General features: G+C 34.8%; 1 pseudogene; it reads left to right on the top strand.

Moving 5' to 3' along the window:
- The first annotated feature begins 17,968 nt into the window (after positions 1 to 17,968).
- LOC129510036 (U2 spliceosomal RNA) lies at positions 17,969 to 18,078 on the top strand (annotated as a pseudogene).
- Positions 18,079 to 19,423: the final 1,345 nt, after the last annotated feature.

Below are 19,423 nucleotides of genomic sequence, written 5' to 3'. Positions count from 1 at the left end.
ATTACATGAAATTTCATTTCAACCTAGTTCCAGAGAACCTAACCTATGTTATTCAGGAGCCATCACCCCTTCATTCTTTGGGTATTTGAAGGTAGTGTTATCAGTGCTAACTATCACTGTTATCCCCTACCCCAGGATAAATGTTTTGTTTTGTTTTTTATTTTACTATATTGGCTGGGGGAGGTAGGAAATCTTCCCTACCAAAATAACTCTTACTATACAGTGAAAGAACTCATATATTAGTTTTTCTGCCAACTGTTAAATATGTCCATTCCAATTATATATTTGTGATCTGAGGAAAGGAGCACCATATGCAGTGGTGTATTGGAGCTGCCTCATGCTGGCTCACAAAAACGAAACGCACACATCTCTTCCGAAATCTATCTTCTCATGTTAAGACCTTGAAATCAGTCATGGTGGGGGGATTTACACCATGGAAACAAACAACCGCTATAACAAAAATAGAGCTTTTTCTCTCCCCAGAGAGCCAATATTAGATATTAGATATTAATTAATTAATATTAGCCAATATTAGATATTAGCCAGCATACTACTGACTAAAGAAAGGTCTATATGGAACCAATAGAACCACTGTGAAATGGACCTGTACAAGGACTTTCTTTATTTCCTGACTCATGTTTGCCCTTACTAGAATGAGGCATGATGGCATTGCTTCCTTAAATATTACAATGAACTTGAATTTTTTATCCTACAATCCTTAAAGGGCCTGAACACCCACCCCCCTCTCAGTGTGCATTACCCTTTCAGAAGGACTTGAGAAATCACTATGGTATGTACTTACTCTGATATTGCAGGACCCTTCTTCCCAGAGACCCATCTTCAAGTCCATAGATTGTGGATCTAAGAACTGGTTTAGTCTGGTAACTGAAAAGGCATCTAGCATTGCTAACCTCATTCTTAATATCTGTTGATTATTTTTATTAATCGATTATATATATTTCTTAGCTGTCTATGTTTTATGAGCCACCTTCATAGAATTCTGACTGTCATGCACTCCTGACTGCCCTTCCAACTTTGCTGCTCATTGCACCTTGGTTCAGATAGTTAAATGCTGTCACTTGGCCTCTGCTATTCCAGGACTGCATCATCTCCATTATAACCAGAAAGGCTGGTGCTGTAATAGGATCTCTTAACTGAAATCTCACAGACATTAATGAGATTTTAAACTATGCTCATGCCACCCTCATTAGTGTATTCCTCATTGCCTTAGTAAGCAAAATGTCGTAAGCTTCCTCCAAAACAACATGGTCAGTTTGTGAGTTTTCTAATTTATATCATAAACCTATTCTACTTATTCTAGCTTGTTTACTTTTCTGTTCTCTTCCTTGAGATACACACACACACACACACACACACACACACACATGACCATCCTATTGGTTCCATTCCTCTGGAGAACCCTAAAACATGCATTAATTGATTTCTTACTTTCATATATTTCTTAATATTTTATATAATATAATTTTTATGTGAGACCAGTATTATTTAAATTTTAAGTCATACAGAATTTTTCATGTAGTTTAGTGAAAATTTTGAGACAGAATCTTAATAAGGCATATCTTAGAACTTCTTAAACATTGGAGTTATGAACAATAACATGTACCCTTGTAAGATAAGTGATCTTAAAGTATAGATTCTATCACATCAGGAGAATGGGTTATTTCTTTCTTGAAAATTGAACTGGAGCATATACATTTAGAGTTCAATGTCTACTTTTGTGATTCTATGAATAATTACCATCTTCAATATAAGTAGTAATAGAAGCAATTTTTTTCAAAAGTATAAAGTAAATGAAAGGTGTCATGGCTTATAGTTAGTTGGATTTTATTCTGTTGTAATAAACAGACTTATGCTTCCTCAAGTGAAGCAATGTATTTAAAGGATGATAGAGAATTAAGGGGAAGAAGAGCAGCCACATTTCCAGGCTTACCAGAATTATGGAACTGAAAGGTATTTTGGAGAACAGTGTAAATGGAGATTGCATGGATTATTTAGTCCTTTGTACTTGTTTCATATCCTGAGCATGGCCATTGGGGTTAGTCATGTATATGTATTTATTTAGTTTCTTCTTGAATCAGAGTCTTCATGAATAGAGCCTAGATATCAATATTTAAAAACTTCCCCTAGTTCGATTCATATAACCAAATGAGCACTTCCCCATGACCCAGCCTTGCCAAACATTTCTCTTCTCTAGTGATTCATCAGGAGTTTGTTGCATAGCTTTTCTTTGTTTCTGCCACTAGCAACCAATTGATCTTACCTTACATATGTCTCTCATTTAGCCTCTCAAAGGGAGATCAGATCATGTCTTTCAAACATAATCTTTAATTAATGTCTGTTCATAAATTTATATTTATATATGTATGTGAATATGAATATACACACGTATCTACAGGTACATTTGTATATGTACAATTGCATATATATACACAAACACATACACGTGCAATTGTAGAAGAGCAAATATATTTTTTCAACTATCTTTTTGGGCCCAGATCTTGAACTTCCTTTTTCACTACTTCTGCTCTTCTTTTTCTGTCTTTTTTAAACTTGAATGCCCCAATCGACATTTGCTATCATTAAACACAATGGTTCTGTGTTGCATCTTTGCCAAAAGAAGGTTTACACTGGGTCAGTATTTTGGAGAGAGCTAGATTTACTTCTCAGTCCACTTTTATGTTGTTGTTGTCCCAGGCTTATTGACAATATTGGAAAATAAAAGAAAGATTCAAATGGCTCCATATGGTGTTCTGAAATCATTCCTGCTATGGGCTGAGTAAGCTGGAGGTTGGACAGACCACTAAAGTTCAAGTGCTTTGGCATTTCCTTAGTGTCAGAATCTGCTTAAATGATCTCCTAAACCAGAGCTGAGACTCAGGAACATAATTCTCTTTTTCTCCTTCCTTCTTCTGCAACAGGATGGGGATAATTCTCATGAGGCCACTTTGAACCTCCTTCTTAGGTGTGACACAGCCTGTTAATCTTCTTTTGGACATTCTAGCTGGGAACAATGATGATCTCTTTACATGTGTGCTTGTTTACTTGGAAGTTGTTACACAGGCACATGTGGTACATGTCTTGAAGATACAGGCCGTTTACTTCACAGTTTTAGTGTGAATTCTGCAGAGTTGGTGGTTCCCTGGCAAAATAGTTTGGTCTACATTTGTGAATTCATTTTCTACTGCTTTATTTTTTTAGGAGCTGAATTTTCCTGTAAGATGTGTCAGCAGGTAGAAGAATAGGTCTTTATCAAAAAAACATATTGAGCCTGCCCAGTGGGATCACAAATGTAGAAGTAATAGATCTGATGGATGCTGTTGCAGTTTTTAGAGTAGCAAGACTAGCTACCCATTAGAAGCAAAAACATTATTGAGATTGAAAGTTTAATGGAGTTCACTGGTAGAAATCAGAAGATAGTCTCAGCATTGAGTTCATTGTTCTCAGCATGGTAGACTTTGATCCTGATTAGAAGCTTTATACCTTGACATATGAAGATAATTTTAACTTGACATTGTGTCACAGATGGTGGGTAATTCTTCAACAGTATTATAAAGAGCCTGTACTGCTTTGTCTTTTTCCTACTCAACTCAGATTAGATCTTTAAAAATAAATTAACAGGCATTTACTTACAACTTTTGCTCATCTGTGTACATTGTATAGTGTAATGTAAATACTGAACTTGCAAAGAAGAAGTGGAGATAGAAAGACTGAATCATTATGCATAAGATTGAGAACCATTTCTATCAGGAAAAACCATGGTGGTCCTATTTCTTTGTCAATCAAACATGGGGGCAATCAGTAGGGATTTATTTTCTTCAATCTCAAAAATACATTATAAAGGAAATAGCCTCATTTTTGGCTTCCAGATGCTGTCCTGTCTGCATGTGGGACATAGAATCCGGAAACCCCTTGGTACCATTGAGTTAGATTAAAGAGCCATGCTCTGGGTAAGAGAGGAAAAGGGAAGGACCACTCTCTCAATGACTCAATTATATTGTCAAGCCACTGAATTAGTGAAACATGGAGCCTCCCTTTCTCCTAATTCCTTTTTATTTGAGACAATATATCTCATTGTTCAAACTATTTTAAACTGGCCATTCTCTTACTTGCAGCCAAATGCTTTGCAACTTATTTGCATAGATTAATACATTTGTTCTTTTCAAGAAGTCTGTGACATAAAGCAAATATTAATAGCTTCATTTTAAAAGATGAGTCTCTTGCAGTTCAGAAAAATTAAATGAGCTGTTTAATTAGAAGCAAATCTATGATTAGAATTCTACTAATTAATCCTGGAGCTTAAGGGCTATTATTAGACAGTGTCACATTGCCTTTCAAAAGGAACACATGCAGAATGACTGGATGCTAATGAGTACACTTTTACTGTATACAGTGCCTCTCTAAAGAAAGACATTTCAATGGGGGAGACCTATTCTGCTCTAAGTAGGTAGCTGGAAATAAAAAGTGATAATGAAACAATTGCCCAAGTTGGAAAAACCAATTATTGTATATTCATTCTTTCAATTGCTCATTCATTCTTTTTCATTCATTCATTCATTCATTCTTTCTTTCAACGTACATGTATTGAGTACCTTTTATGTGTCATGAAATATTCTAGCATCTGGTGTTATAAAGTATAGATAGCCTTGCATGAAAGAATATACTGTAATATACTGAAATATACTATAAAGTATGTAAATCTTAAAACTGTGGAATGAAATATTTCACAAGCTAATGGATCTGATCCTGGATGGAATTTCTCCCTGACCCAGGGAAATTAGCAATGGGAAGAATTGCTAAGGGCCCAGTGGATAAATTTGAGAGGCTGTACCTTGAGTGATTAATATATGTTTGTCAGGGAAGAATGTTAACTTTGTAGAAGATAGCAAGGGACATCAAGATTCCAAAGAAGATAGGTAAGCAAACAAGCAGTTTGGCTTGCCACAATTTCAAAGATGATGAAAGTGGATAACAAGTCTCAGTAGATCAAAGTACTGATCTATTCACTGCTCACATCACAGCAGACACAAAAGTATCAGCATTATGACATTGGTTTCCATCATGACATGGTTCCACATGAGTGATGTGATGGGCCACATAATGGCTTCACACTCAGTAGGTTGCTCAGTAGTTAAAGAACCCAGGAATAAGGCTTAGCACCTTTTGTGGCACGCAATAACGAAGCCAACCAACCTCCCTGGAGAAGCAAGGACCCATATGGCAACCTCTTACACTGTGGTTGCCTTGACTATTTTAATTGCCTCTGTGACTAGCTCCCAGATGATGGCTCAGGATCAGAGGGTGGTGAAGCTTGCAGTATGGCATACTCAGCAAAGTTGTATTGAGATGTTAATTGTATCTCCTAAAAGTTTGCTTAGAATCAGATTTCCTGAAGGAAGTCTGACATTTATCTTTACCACTTACTGGCTCTACATACTCAGGCAACTTATTCCACCTCTTTGTCTCTTCATTTGTAATGTGAGATTTTAATGGTGTCTTGTCCATGAGATTGTTTAAAATAGGGCCTTACATATAGTAAATACTAAGTAAATGTTCATTTTTACTATCATTCAGTACAGTGATATTTTCAGATTGCTGAAAGAAAGAATGAACATGATTAAAATAAAAATGGCAGTGTGCTTTTGCTAGAGGCACACTAAAGCACATATATGGTTTGGGGATACGTGGGTGGCTCAGTCAGCTAAGCATCCAGCTCTTGATCTCAGCTCAGGTCTTGGTCTCAGGGTTGTGAGTTCAAGCCCTGTGTTGGATTCTATACTGGGCATGGAGCCTACTTGAAAGAAAGAAAGAAAGAAAGAAAGAAAGAAAGAAAGAAAGAAAGAAAGAAAGAAAGAAACATATATGGTTTGAACAAATGAAATCAAGGGCCTAATGTTGAATGAGGAAAAGGAAAATGATGAATGTCTCCAAATGGCTACAAAGCCCCCAAAAATCTGAGTAGATAGGTCATTTGTAGCTTCAACACACTTGTTTGTTTTGTTTTGTTTTGTTTTCAGTAGAGAATAAATGCCTATGCTCATCCATATATATACTTTAGTGTACCTCTGGTCATCTTTTTTTTTAAATAATAATGACAATAAGTAATAGTACTAGGTCATACTTATCAAGTGCTTATTCCATGCATGGCATTTTTTTGTTTCAACTTTAAGTTCTATGAAGAGATTAATTCATTTAATTCTCAAAACTGCTATATGAGCAAGTACTATTATTACTTCATTTTATAGATGAGGAAACTGAGGCAATAAGAGATTAACCAAATTATTTAAGGTTGCAGAACTAGGAAGTGTGTGGATTCTGACACAGAGACTGACATGAAGAATATAAACACACAACCTCTAGGAAGAATAGAACCTGACAGCACATAAACAAGGATATTGTTTTCTGCAAAGATATAATCCATTTTTTGGTGTATATACTTTAGATATTTATGTATTAAAAACCCGTGATCAGTAAACAACTCCTTAATGAGTCAGGCATTTGGAACAGCTTTTCCCAAATTTACTGCTCAAGTTCCAGTGACCTATCTGCTGACCTGGAGCTTTACTGTCAAAAGCTCCTGCTGATCTTTAACCATGCATATCTTATAGATTCCCAGACTAGTAAAAGGGCTTTATTTTCTCTTTTGATAGATTTATGGATTTATTTATTGTAAATTACTCACAGGAGAGAGACATTTCATTGTAAAACACCTGCTGGTATTGATTCAGTAAAATGAGGGTGTCATCATTAAACAAATCTTCCCGAATACCCATACTACTAAAACTAATTGACTGTGTCTCTTCTTTAAGGTTAGCTATGCGTTTCGTGTGCTAAGGATGGTTTTGTCTGGCATTTCTACCTCATCTGCACAGTATCTCAGATGACCCCTCTTACTCAAGTCTTATGAAGATTTTCCCCATCTTTTGATATAAGAAAAATAACCTAGGAATGCTGAAAACAACTAGGACTTTAAAATTATTTTCACTGTAATATACTCAATTCTATTTAATTTAAAAACTTATCTAACTATAAGAAATCTGATTTCTAAGAAAAAATTCATCATTTTATTTATAGTGTTTTCTATGGAGTGTTTCAGAATTTTCAGTGTTGCTTTCCATTATCTTGTATTAATTCTTTGATTTGACTAATGGCTTACAAGAGAGGTTGCTGTCTTCCTTGTTCTTGATTGCTTCTTTAATTATTCCCTAATTCACCTATTTAAAATAAAAGACGGCTTGGCTGTCTTGGTCAGTAGAACATCAAACTCTTGATCTCAGGGTCATGAGTTCAAGCCCCATGTTGGACATGGAGGCTACTGAAATGAAAAGAAATGAAATAAAATAAAAATAACCTAGTTATTCAGGCTAGTTCTCTATAGCTGAATTATTGGTTCCTTCTTCATAAAGTGCAAACTTTGGTACATGACTCATGGTTTTCTCTCTCATTTGTGGACATGTCAATATCTACAGGACTGACTCACCTAATTTCCTGACATCTATATGTTTCTTGATTTGTTTAATGTTACTTCATCTATACTACCAAAATCACATGTTGAACACTGTTATCACCAGAAATAACTCTTCTACCCAAAATCATTGAAATAGAGCTTGAGATTCCCTGATAAAACTTTTTTATTATTCTAGCTTGAGAGCTCAAATATCACTACTGGGATATTTTCCTGAGTTCTAAAAGACTTTCTTCTTTTTATCAATCTGGTCCCCATCTCCTTTTATTTTTGTTTACATTCAGTTTGGGTTCCATGGTCTATTGTTTCAGTAACAATCTTGCTTATTTCTTATATTATCAATTTGGCAAAACCTCAACCCTGAGTGAACGAAAATATTTACTTACTAATATTTTGCTGATTATTGTTCAAGAAAGTATGCAGTAGAATAAATTGATACCACCATCAATTTATGATTACCAAATGCTCCTTAATCAGTCCAGAAATTCTTCTGTTGTTTTTTTTTTTTTTCCACTTAACTCACTCTCCTGGTACTTACAACAAGAACTGTTTTAAATATTCTTCACTCTCTTCAAAACACTGAATTTGCCATTCCACTCTTATTATTCTCAACAATGTGGGTGTATTTTCCCCATCACAAAGAAAATAGAAAGCATGAGAAAAAAAAATCACTCAAATGTTCTTTAATTTTTGGACATTTGTATGTATTTTCTCCTTGTTCCCAAGAGAAGTTGCCTTCCCTCTAGAGCCAGTCTTTTCACCATTGCTCTGGATCTCACACATCTTAAATTTCTGAAAGATTAAGAAGGATAGTGGTCTAGAAACCATCCTGCCCTCATTTTGTGTAAGGAGAGATTTAGAAGGCCAAGAAAGAAAGAGTTGTTTACACTAGAATGGAGGAGCCTAAAATACCTTACTCAAGGGGGAAAAAAACAAAACATTTATTTGCAAATAATAGTCATGTAATTGTTCCACAAAAGTCAAATCAAAATCATGCTCAAAGAAGGAATATATTCTACCCAAATGAGATTAAGCTGCGTTACCACTGAAGTAACATAATTCTTTATTAAGGTGAGCTTGATTTTTAGGTAAACAAGTGAAAAACTTAGTCATAGCGCTTCTGATAGGGAAGTAAGTCATAATGGGAGGATCTGCTTTTACCCATGCTTCTTGCTTACAGGCCCTAGCACTTCCTGTTTAGAATCCAAAGAAGTAAGTAAAAGAAGCCTTTGTGATCATCTAGACTAAGTTGAAATACTTTACTCTGTAAGGCACAAAAAAGAGACCAAGGTTGAAAGTAAAAATGGTGGGGAAGGGAGAAACACAAAATTGGGGGAGCAAGAATGAATTTCCTGAGAGCAGGTGAGAAGAGCAAATTTAGAAGCTTGGAAATGAAAAGTGGGGGGTGGGGGGAAGAAAGATGAAACCCACAGCAAAGGTCCAAAGCTGTGAATTAAGAGGAAATAGAAAAAGTCAAAGGTACCTTTTCCACTTTCTCTATGCTGTATTATTCTGTTGAGAACACTTGCTTTTTCATTGGAGAACATGGTTTGGCATCTTATAACCTGTGTTGTGTTAGGTCTCCAGCAGATTAGCCTAACAAGCAGAATTTAGGGATGGACCTGTAATTTCATCATAACCATCCTGAGGGAGCTCTGATAGACACAGAGACAAACTTACTTGGCTCACCTGAGAATTGCTACAAAATTTCTACTTATATCACAGTTATAGGTTGGCCCAAATGCCATGAGCATCAGAAAAGAATCACTCAGAGATTGAAAATAGTGAGAATAAATTTCCTGTCTCTTCATATTCTTACCACACCCAAACACCACTATCAAAGATCAGTATGAAGCTCCTTAGGACAAAAAAGAAGACCCTGCCATACCTGGGAACTCTTAAAATATTTATTTCAATCTTATCTCTCTGTGTATTGGCATCGTTTTAACTCTCTTACTTTCTAAGACAATAGGGGCACTAACACAATCAAGCCTTCCAGCTGTCATTGAATTTCTCCCCTTTAATGCCAACATTTAATAGAACAAAGTGGTTGTTCCACTCACTTTTCATATTTCTCATTTATTTACATCTCAAATTTGGCTTCCATCATTCCCTTGAAATCATTCCCTTGAAATCATTCTGCTCACCTTCTTATTAGTAATCAAGTTTTTCCCCCTAGTTCTCTCAATACTTGATCTTCTGATTGTATTCAAATGGCCTTTCCATTTTTTTTTTTTTTAAACTCCCTTTCTTTGGCATTGGCAGGGGCACATTTACCACATTTTCTCATGCGCTTTGGTCATTTCTTCTCAGTCTTTCCACTTCAACCTTTTCTGGCTGGTTTTTAAATGTTGAAGTTCCTGAAGGGTTGTTCCTGATTTCACTCTTCTCTCATGCTCCATTCTCTTTATACTATCCCATCCATGCCTATGACTTCAATTACTGTCTTTGGGATAATGATTCTAAAATTTCTATTTCTAGCTCTGAGTTCACTGAATTCCAGACCCATCGAACTGGCTAACTACATCTTCCCTTGAATATCTCAAAGACATTGGCTCTACATACTAATATTGAACCGTGGCTCTCTTTCCAAACTTTGCCTTCTTCCATTATTCCTTGTAGGATAATGTGACATAATGATACTGAAAATTTATATTCAGAATTTATGATAATAGAGATTTGAGTTATTGTTAAGAAAGAATTATTCAAAAGATAAATGTATAAATGAAAACAGTTTGAAAAGTGGTCTTATTTCAGTACAATGGCTTCTCAACTATTACAGGATATTCTGGGCAGTTGAATTAAAGAAATTTAATTTTGTTCATAATAGTTTTTTTTAAAAATAACTCTACAACTTGTGTTATCAGAAAAAAATATTTTTCTGAAGTTATGCAATGATGGAAATATAGGACATTTTCATTTTGGAGGAAATTCTTATAATAAAGAATTATTATAATTAAAAATATAACAGGATGCTTTAAAAATACATGTCATGCCATTTTGTTTAAAAATAATTTTTAGGGATGTCTGGGCGGCTCAGCAGTTTGGTGTCTGTCTTCGGCCCATGGGATGATCCTTGAGTCCCGGGATCAAGTCCCATGTCAGGCTCCCTGCATGGAGCCTGCTTCTTCTCCCTCTGCTTGTGTCTCTGCCTCTCTCTGTGTGTCTCTCATGAATAAATAAATAAAATCTTAATAATAATAATAATAAATTTTATTAAAATTGGAGGAAATGAAAAAACATCATTTTGGGTATTACATTTTGGGTTCTCCTGGTCAGGATCTTATTAATAATAGAGTCTCTACTATTAAGATTAAGGAAGATGTTCCATTAATTTTAATTAAGTAAACCTGCCTATGGATTGCCTTTTGAAAAAAAATACTTAAGAATTTTATATCTCCCTTCAAATTACTGACACAGACAGAGGTGTGAGGTCATTTCTTAGACTTTTTCATCACACCCAAAGTGAAAGAGAAGTGGAAGCATGATGAGAATCAGCCTCATTTGCCCATTTTGAGCTTAATAAGGCACTTTTACACTGATACTCAGGGCTCTCTTGTGGATGCACTAGTTCTAATTAATGCTTGCCACCTATCCCTGGGCTTAAGAATGAAACCAAGAGAATCCCCTAAGGGGGAGGAAAATGAATTTTTAAAAATGTCTCTTTGAAAGATTTAATATAAGTACTTTATGAAACAATGTGAAATGATTGAAAAGGTGTCTATATGGTTTTCATTAATATGGTCACATTCATGCTCTGTTTGTTGAATAATTAACAGAAATGAATGAGCATTTCTTCCTATGTATGATGCAAACATTATGGGCAAGTCACATTTTAATTTCATACTTGATGTTTCAGCTTATGCTATGTTTTTAGTTAGTGCTGGCCTATTAAGCTGCTAATTTATCTACTGTTGTGAAGGCCTCTGGAAATGCTGCTCCATAAATAATAGAGCAGTGATCCATAACCACCTCCCTTGTAACAGCATCGAGTCCACTGCAGCTAATAGGAACGAACTGTCGGTTGCTAGGTGCCAAAATGCTGCTTGCCTATTTAGGAAGTGATATAGTTTTGTCTCCCTGCTAAGATGACAAAACTGTAATTAGAGATTAATCAAGAGCTACATTAGTGCCACCGTTTCCTGCAGTCTGACTTTTGTTGCCTACCAGCAGTTAAGTGCATCTGCCTGTATTTACCAGTTCTCTGGAGATTTAGAAATTTATTGTCATATTTACGGGAACAGCTGCCGTGCAAGTTGTCAAATCATAAAGAACTAACTCAAGAGAATGCATATAATTAACTACTCTGTCTTTAGTCTATTTATTTTTAAAATGAGGCTTCATTTAAAAAGATTAAATAACATATTACATAACCAGCTATTTTTTTTGTTCTTAGATTTTGTTATTTTTCATTAAAACATTTCCACAGTAATTTATACTGAATAAATAAAGATCAATTCAAATATTGGAAGGGAGACAAATACATGCTGGTAGCAAAGGAGACTTGAATCTTGTGATTTTTCTGGGAGCTGGGTTGGTCATATATATTAACATCATTTTAGATCTATACTGCTCTGGTTTTTTAAGAAAAATAATACTGAGCTATTATGGAATTGATCTTTATTTAAGTTTCATTTGCTATTCCTTTAGGTTTGTTTGCTCTGTGTGCTTTGGGGCAAATTATTCTGTCATTTCTGTTTACATATGTTGCATTTTTCTTTTTTCAAATGCTATAATATTTGGGCATGTTAATCACAAGCATTTTTCTTTGTTGAAAGTCTGGTACTCCCAGATGGATTCTTGGCCTAGTTGATTACTATGGCAAATCCAGAGTCAAAATTAAATCTGTTGAAATAATTTTAATCTTAAATATAAAGTTATGAACAACAGTAAGTAACGAATGTCTTAGTATTTCTTTTTATTTATATTCAATTATCTTAAAACTTGAGGTAAAATTAAATATAATATGTATTTTTTATTGTTTTAGTTGCTTCAGTAAATAAATAGTTTTAAATGAAATAACTGAAAAAATATATAAGTACGCTTTGTAAAATTATATACGTATCACACACAGACACAAGGCACATGCTTAAGCTTATTCATAGTAAGTGTGTTATTTTGGATTTAAAGAAAATACACTTTGATTCCATTTTGATTCTTCTAGCTTACATCAGAATTTTGGAGCAGGTGTAATTCATTCTAATATTCAATCTGTTAATACAAAACTAGTGCCATTAGAACTTATAAGTCTTTGATCATATTAAAAAGTAAAAGTTACTTCAAAATAAGTTGAGGTTTTATGCTCAGATTTTTAGTTACAGTGCTGTATTTTATGTACAAAATTCTCTTATACATCCATTTCACTAATTTTGGGATCCATAGGAAAAATATAATTTCCCAGGGTGCTTGATTCTTTATTTACTCTTCCTCTCTAAAAGCAAAGAAGAAAAAATTGATCGTTATTGCTGTTATTGTCACTGTTCCTAAAAAATGCATAATATACAAGTTGTATGTATATATACATACACATATTCAGATAAAAAATTTGTCAGAAGTCTTCAGAATTATAATAAAAAAGAACTATAAGACCAGTTACAGAACAATTTGTGCTGTCAAATTTATTTTGGCATTTGCATTTTTGTTTTCAGTCTAATGTGACAAACTTCTGTGTATTCGAGAAATGTTAATTTAGAAAAAATATGAAATAGAAGAAATGAAATGCAGAAATTTTCATCTGTTACTGAAAGAGCCCCACAGGGGCTGAATTGAGAGTTTGAAATAGATCCCCACCTGCTCACTACACTTTTGTTGCAGTCGAGGGAAGTCTTGATGCACTAGAGATGGCTGACACTAACACTGGTAGTACATAAGAAGTTGGCCATTAAAAATATGAAATCAGACTTCTTATAATTTATATGTATTGAGTTATCATATGATATAATTTTCAATGAATATGGATTTATTCAGAATATGGTTGAAATTAGATAAGTTCATTTTTGGAAATACCAGAAACTTCATTGACAATTTTATAATTCATTTAGTTAGCATAAAAAACATTGATTTTGAATAAAAAGATAGCATCCTTCTTATGTGTGTACTTACAGATATTTTAAATACTAATAAGATTTGCTTCAAATAACTTCTTAAATTTTTAATCACACTGCTGGAGTCTGTTAGTAAATATATATTTTAAAATGTAGAACATTGCAAAAGGAAAACACTATTAAATAGAATCTTATGTAAAAAATATAACAAAGCTGTTAAAAATAATTTATATGAATTCTTCTCCTTCCTCAATATGTTCCCTTCCATTGAAAATATGGTTAGGACTTGGAGTTTTTCAATAATGTTAATTATAGGCAGACTAGTTATAAGCTGAGGTCACAAATTATTTTTCATAACATGTTATTATCAATGCAGAAAAGCATTTTTGTGCAATGAGGGAAGGCGTACTTTAGCAGCTAATTACTAGACATGGTTTCCTTATTTTTTTAAAAGATTTTATTTATTTATTCATGAGAGACACAGAGAGAGAGAGAGAGAGAGAGAGAGGCAGAGACACAGGCAGAGGGAGAAACCTCCATACAGGGAGCCTGACGTGGGACTTGATCCCTGGTCTCCAGGATCACACCCTGGGCTGATGGTGGCGCTAAACCCCTTAGCCACGCGGGCTGCCCCGTGGTTTCCTTATTGTTATTTGTTCTACAGGTTATTTAAGAAACACCAACAATAATAGTAATAAAAGGTATTCTTTTTCTCTTAGGAAGAATTCCAACATGAATATTAAAACCTAGGAAATGTCTGTGAGCCTTGGATAATCAAATTCCAATGATTTAGAGTAGACTGAGGCTGAATATCCTTTCAACTTTGATATACTAATACTTCATATATTAATTCATTTATTAGTGTAATGTGTTAAATAATTTATTAGTTAATTAATTCATTAGTGTTATAAGAACTATATAGAAACAATGACTGCCATAATTTAGAGTATTAACCTAAATTCATGAGAGTCAAACATGCCTTGGGTTGAATGCTATTTTGCTGTGTTTTTGTTTTATAGTCTCAGGAAAATTAATTTTGTGCCCTAATTTCCCCATCTGAAAAAAAATGTAGACAATAAAATTTAGCACACAGGGTGGTTTGAGTTTTATATTATTTGAAACATGTAAAATGCTTAAGATTCTTGGCACATATTACTGTTTCAAATGTTGAATTAGATATAGTCATTGCTTTTATACCTAAGAATGTCCTTAAAACCCACCCCTGAGACCAGGGTTCTTTTGGGAGTCAGGGTTTAAGAGTCTTTGAGTTGCTGAAACTAAATAAAGCTCCAGGAAGAAAAGTTAAGATAGCTGCATGAACAGGGCCCAGAGAAACTGTAGGCCACCAAGCATAGCCATATCACATTCATTTTTATCTTCTCTCATCAAAAGTTTCTGCTGTCTGCTTCTTGGCTTTATTGATTTTGTTATATGCAGCTGGCAGGAGAAAGGAACACCAATGAGCAGTCAGCCAGAGAACAAGCACAGAGCTCAGCTATCTTCCTAGCTCCAGAGCTGTGGATTGGCAGCTTGCTGACCAGGTCTGAAGGCTGAGACACCAAGGACTGTGCCATATGACAGAGTTTAGTGAACCAAAGTCGAAGAGCCACAGTGGTATCTTGCCATAGTGGCTAATTCAGAAAGAGGAGGATGCACTTACCCTGGCTGCCATGGGTCAATATCTCCAGTGCCTGAGAAAGCTAGTAGACTCAATCAGCTAAACATGAGGATCAGAAGAGAGAAAAATAAAAATAGACAAGACATTTTCCCAAGGGAAAATGCCTTGAAGAATACACCAGGCTGTAGAAAAGCCAATGTCAGCAAATGACAGACCAGCAAGGAAGGTTGAGCACATCAACAACTGACCAGATGCCTCTCACATGTCAAGTGCAGCCTTGAGGTCCAGCGCCCAAAGTCAGGTATTCATAGCACTCAGACAGGACTGAAGATGGGGAAGACCCATACCCAGGGGAGAAGGCCCACGTGCCTAGGATGCCTAGGAGAGTCTCACCTGCTCTGGGATTATCTGAATTTTTGTCTGGGCAACAGGAGAGGGCCTCTGTCTACATGCCTTCTTCACCTGAAAGAGTAAGAGGAAGTGGTTCTTCACTCTCTCACCTTGGGACAAATAGGACAACCATGCTAAAATGATAAGGGAAATCCAGGGTGTGGTCGCTACACCCAAGAAAAGAGACTACTGGCTCCCACACTGTGACTGCCACTTCACAATCAATAAGAAATCAAAGACTATGGAGGGAGACAGCTGATGCCCCCAGCACGGGGGCTAGACTTGCTTCCTGGTGAGCACCCATCCTCATTACCCATCTGGTGACACCCAGATGTCAAGGGGCTCCTGGAAGAGGCAAGATTCTCTATCAACAGAAAACAGATACTCTCATACACTCTTGGTGGTCAGGTACACTGGGACTACCTTTCTGGAGGTAAATTTCACCATCAAGTTTAAAATGTACTTTCCCAGGGCACCCGGGCCGCTCAGTCTGTTAAGTATCTGCCTTAGGCTCAGCTCACGATCTCCAGGTCTTGGGATCAAGCCCCATATCGGGCTTCCTGCTCAGTGGGGATTCTGCTTCTGTCTCTCTCTCTGACCCTCCCCACCACTTTTTCTCTCTCAAGTAAATAAATAAAATAGTAAAAATATAAAAAAAAATTAAAAAGTAAAATGTACTTTCTTTCACCTTGATCCACTGTTAGGAACTTGGACTTGTAGAAGTATGCCAGTATAAATATGCAAAGATGTCCACTGCAGCTTTATTTATAGTAGCCTCCAAATAGGACTAACCAATGTCTTTATCAGCAAGGAGACCGATTAAAAATTATGACAAACAGAGGACTATATAGCCTAACTAGAAAAATCTTTAAGGAATAATGAGTGAAAAAAAGTGAAGCTTTGAATGATATATAAAATATGGGTCTCTTTGGGGCTTAAAATAAACAAATGAATGCATGAAATATAAATAGAGATACTCAGGTATGCACATAGTCTTAGTTTTCTTTATTTTTCAAATAATTATAAGAACTTAAGTGGTTTCTTTTGGAGAGAGACTCAAAGTAGAAGAGAAGGAAAATTTACTTCTTATTTTATACCTTTCTGTAATTCAAATTTGCAAAATTTAAACTAGCTTTATTATCATTTTTATTGTCAGTAGGCTGTGATGCTGCCTTTTTCCTTCCATGAGGTAATCGAGTTGGAGTGTGGCAATCAGAAAGATAGAAAGAGCAGGGACCTCAGTTTCCTTGCTGAGGTAGCTTAATTAACCAACCCTAGTGTTACTCTATTTTAGGACATAATATAATGTAGGATAAAAGATTTCCCTCACTATTAAAGTCAGTTGAGCCAGGATTTTATGTTATGTGCAGTCAAAGTGACCTAAACTGATATGAAAGCAGTGGAGATATAAAGGCATCTTCGGGTTCTACAGGGCATGAAGTGGAATGCAATGATCAGATCAAACTGTGCTACAAACTTTAGCTTCAAAACGAGATATAAATGACTGTTAAACATATGAAAAACAACCTCACTCTTGAAGAGAAGTGCACTTTAAAACTACAATGAGATGCCATTTTTCATCTCCATATTGGCAATCAAAAAGCTTGATCAAACCCATATTGTCTAGGGGAAATAAACATGTCCATTTGTTACTGATGAGATTACAAATGGTATAAAGCCATGGAAGGCAATTTCACAGTAACTTTCTTTCTTTTTTTTTAAATATTTTATTTATTTATTCATGAGAGACAGAGAGAGAGAGAGAGAGGCCGAGACCCAGGCAGAGGGAGAAGCAGGCTCCCTACAGGAAGCCAGCTGCAGGACTTGATCCCCAGTCCTGGGATCTCGCCCTGAGCTGAGGGCAGACGCTCAATTGCTGCGCCACCCAGGTGTCTCTCACAGTAAATTTCAAAACTAAAAAGCTGAACTAGTTTTAGTTTACTAGTTACATTGTTTGTAAATGCAAATTGGCTAAAAACTACCTAATTGCCCATCATAATGGGAACAGTTAATAAATTACATTGTGTTGATACTGAATTCTATGAAATCACTAAAAAGAATGGAACACTTGTATATGTACTGATACGAAAATACATCATTAAATATTAAGTGAGAAAAACAATATGCAGAATAGTACAGAAGGGTATACTACTATTTGTGTGTGTGTGTGTGTGTGTGTGTGTGTGTGTGTGTATTGAAGGGTTATTCTAAAATATATAAATCATATCTGGAATGATAAAAAAGAAACTGATAACATCAATAACCCTTAGTGGGTGAGTTAGGTGGATACCAGGCAGAGGAGGAAGAAGGATGGATTTCCACTATATATTTCTTTGTATCTTCTGAATTTTGTGCCATGCACCTATATTAGCTATTCAAAATGATTCATTGGTAGAAAGAGGAGATAATCACAATAATAAAAAGAATAACTAGTTAGCTTCTCAGCCATTTGGCTAAAATCAAGTGTAGTATCTCTTCTTCTCAGTTTAATATCTGATATGTCCTTAATAATAAAAGAGTAACTTAATTGAAGAATATCCCAAGATATTAAAAAATATCCCAAGATGTTAAGCAGAAAACTTTATTATTTCTATAACTGCAAAAATGTATTTAATTTTCAATATTCATTCATTTAAAATGTTAATAGTGTTGGAATGAGTCTTGATGTAATAAAGTATTTCTAACATGGAAAAAAATAAAATAAAGCAAATACAAAATGTATAGAGAAGAGGTTGAGATGTATTTTCACTACCACTCTACAACTACATCGCTGTTAGTATTCTAATTGGATTTATTGTGAGAATACACTTACAAATGTGGAATGCATGTATTTATTTACACAAAATTCAATTATGCAATTATTTCTTATTCTGATTTGTCTTTTTGTCCCATTTAATATACCTTGAACATTTTTAATGTCATTAAAGAATTTTTAAAAATAGTTTTAATGGATATGTAATTCAATTAATGGATGTGGCATCATTTATTTAACTATTCATCATTAATGATAACTAGGATGCCTACTATTATCACAGAAACACTAAAATGAAAACTCTTCTATGTATATTGGTTTCCCATCTCCTAAGGGTGAGTTCTGGCAACAACTATTATTGGAAAAAGAAAATGAAAAGAGTGAAAGCTCTGTTTTTCCAAGTTGCTTTGCCAAAAGCTTATGCCAATTTTTACTTGTGAGAATCCTTTACTTTATGAGGATGCTTGTCCCACCAAACAATCTCTATTTTTGGATTTTTTTTTTTGTATTTGCCAATTTTATGAAGGATAATGAGATCTTTTAAAATTTTGCATTACTTAATTATTGGTAATGTAAACCTTTATGTGTTTACTGTCCATTTGTATTTCTTCCTTTCTAAAATGCCTAAATGATTTGAGCCATTTTTTTCTGTTGCAGAGTTAGTCACTTACTTATTTGACTTGAAAGCCATCTTTTTGTAATACTATTGTTGCAAACATTGTATCTCACTTGGCCATTTGCCTCATATATTTGGTTATGAAATTACTGACATGTAACATTCAACATATTGATTTACATATATACACTTTTCCTTCAAGAATTTTACAGTGATTCTGTGCACCTAGATATTCAACTTGCATTCCTAGTCTGTTATTTCTACTAAATCTTTAAATGACTCTAAGTTTTACATCTAATGTTTTAGCATATTTGTTCATTATTTCTATCTAAAATATATAATCTAGCTTTTCTTTCCTAACAAATTAGCCTAATACTTCTAATACCCACTTCTAGAGGGTAGCTATTTATTTCTCTACTGACTTTATTATATAACATTTTTTATGGCAGCAAAGTATTATATATGCTGGACTCTATTTCTGATTTATGGATGCTCTATTAATCCTCTTCACAATTCTTCA

The sequence above is a fragment of the Nyctereutes procyonoides genome, unplaced genomic scaffold, assembly GCF_905146905.1.
Source record: "Nyctereutes procyonoides isolate TBG_1078 unplaced genomic scaffold, NYPRO_anot_genome, whole genome shotgun sequence".
NCBI classification, from domain to species: Eukaryota; Metazoa; Chordata; class Mammalia; order Carnivora; family Canidae; genus Nyctereutes; species Nyctereutes procyonoides.
This window is presented reverse-complemented; position numbering and strand designations above follow the sequence as displayed.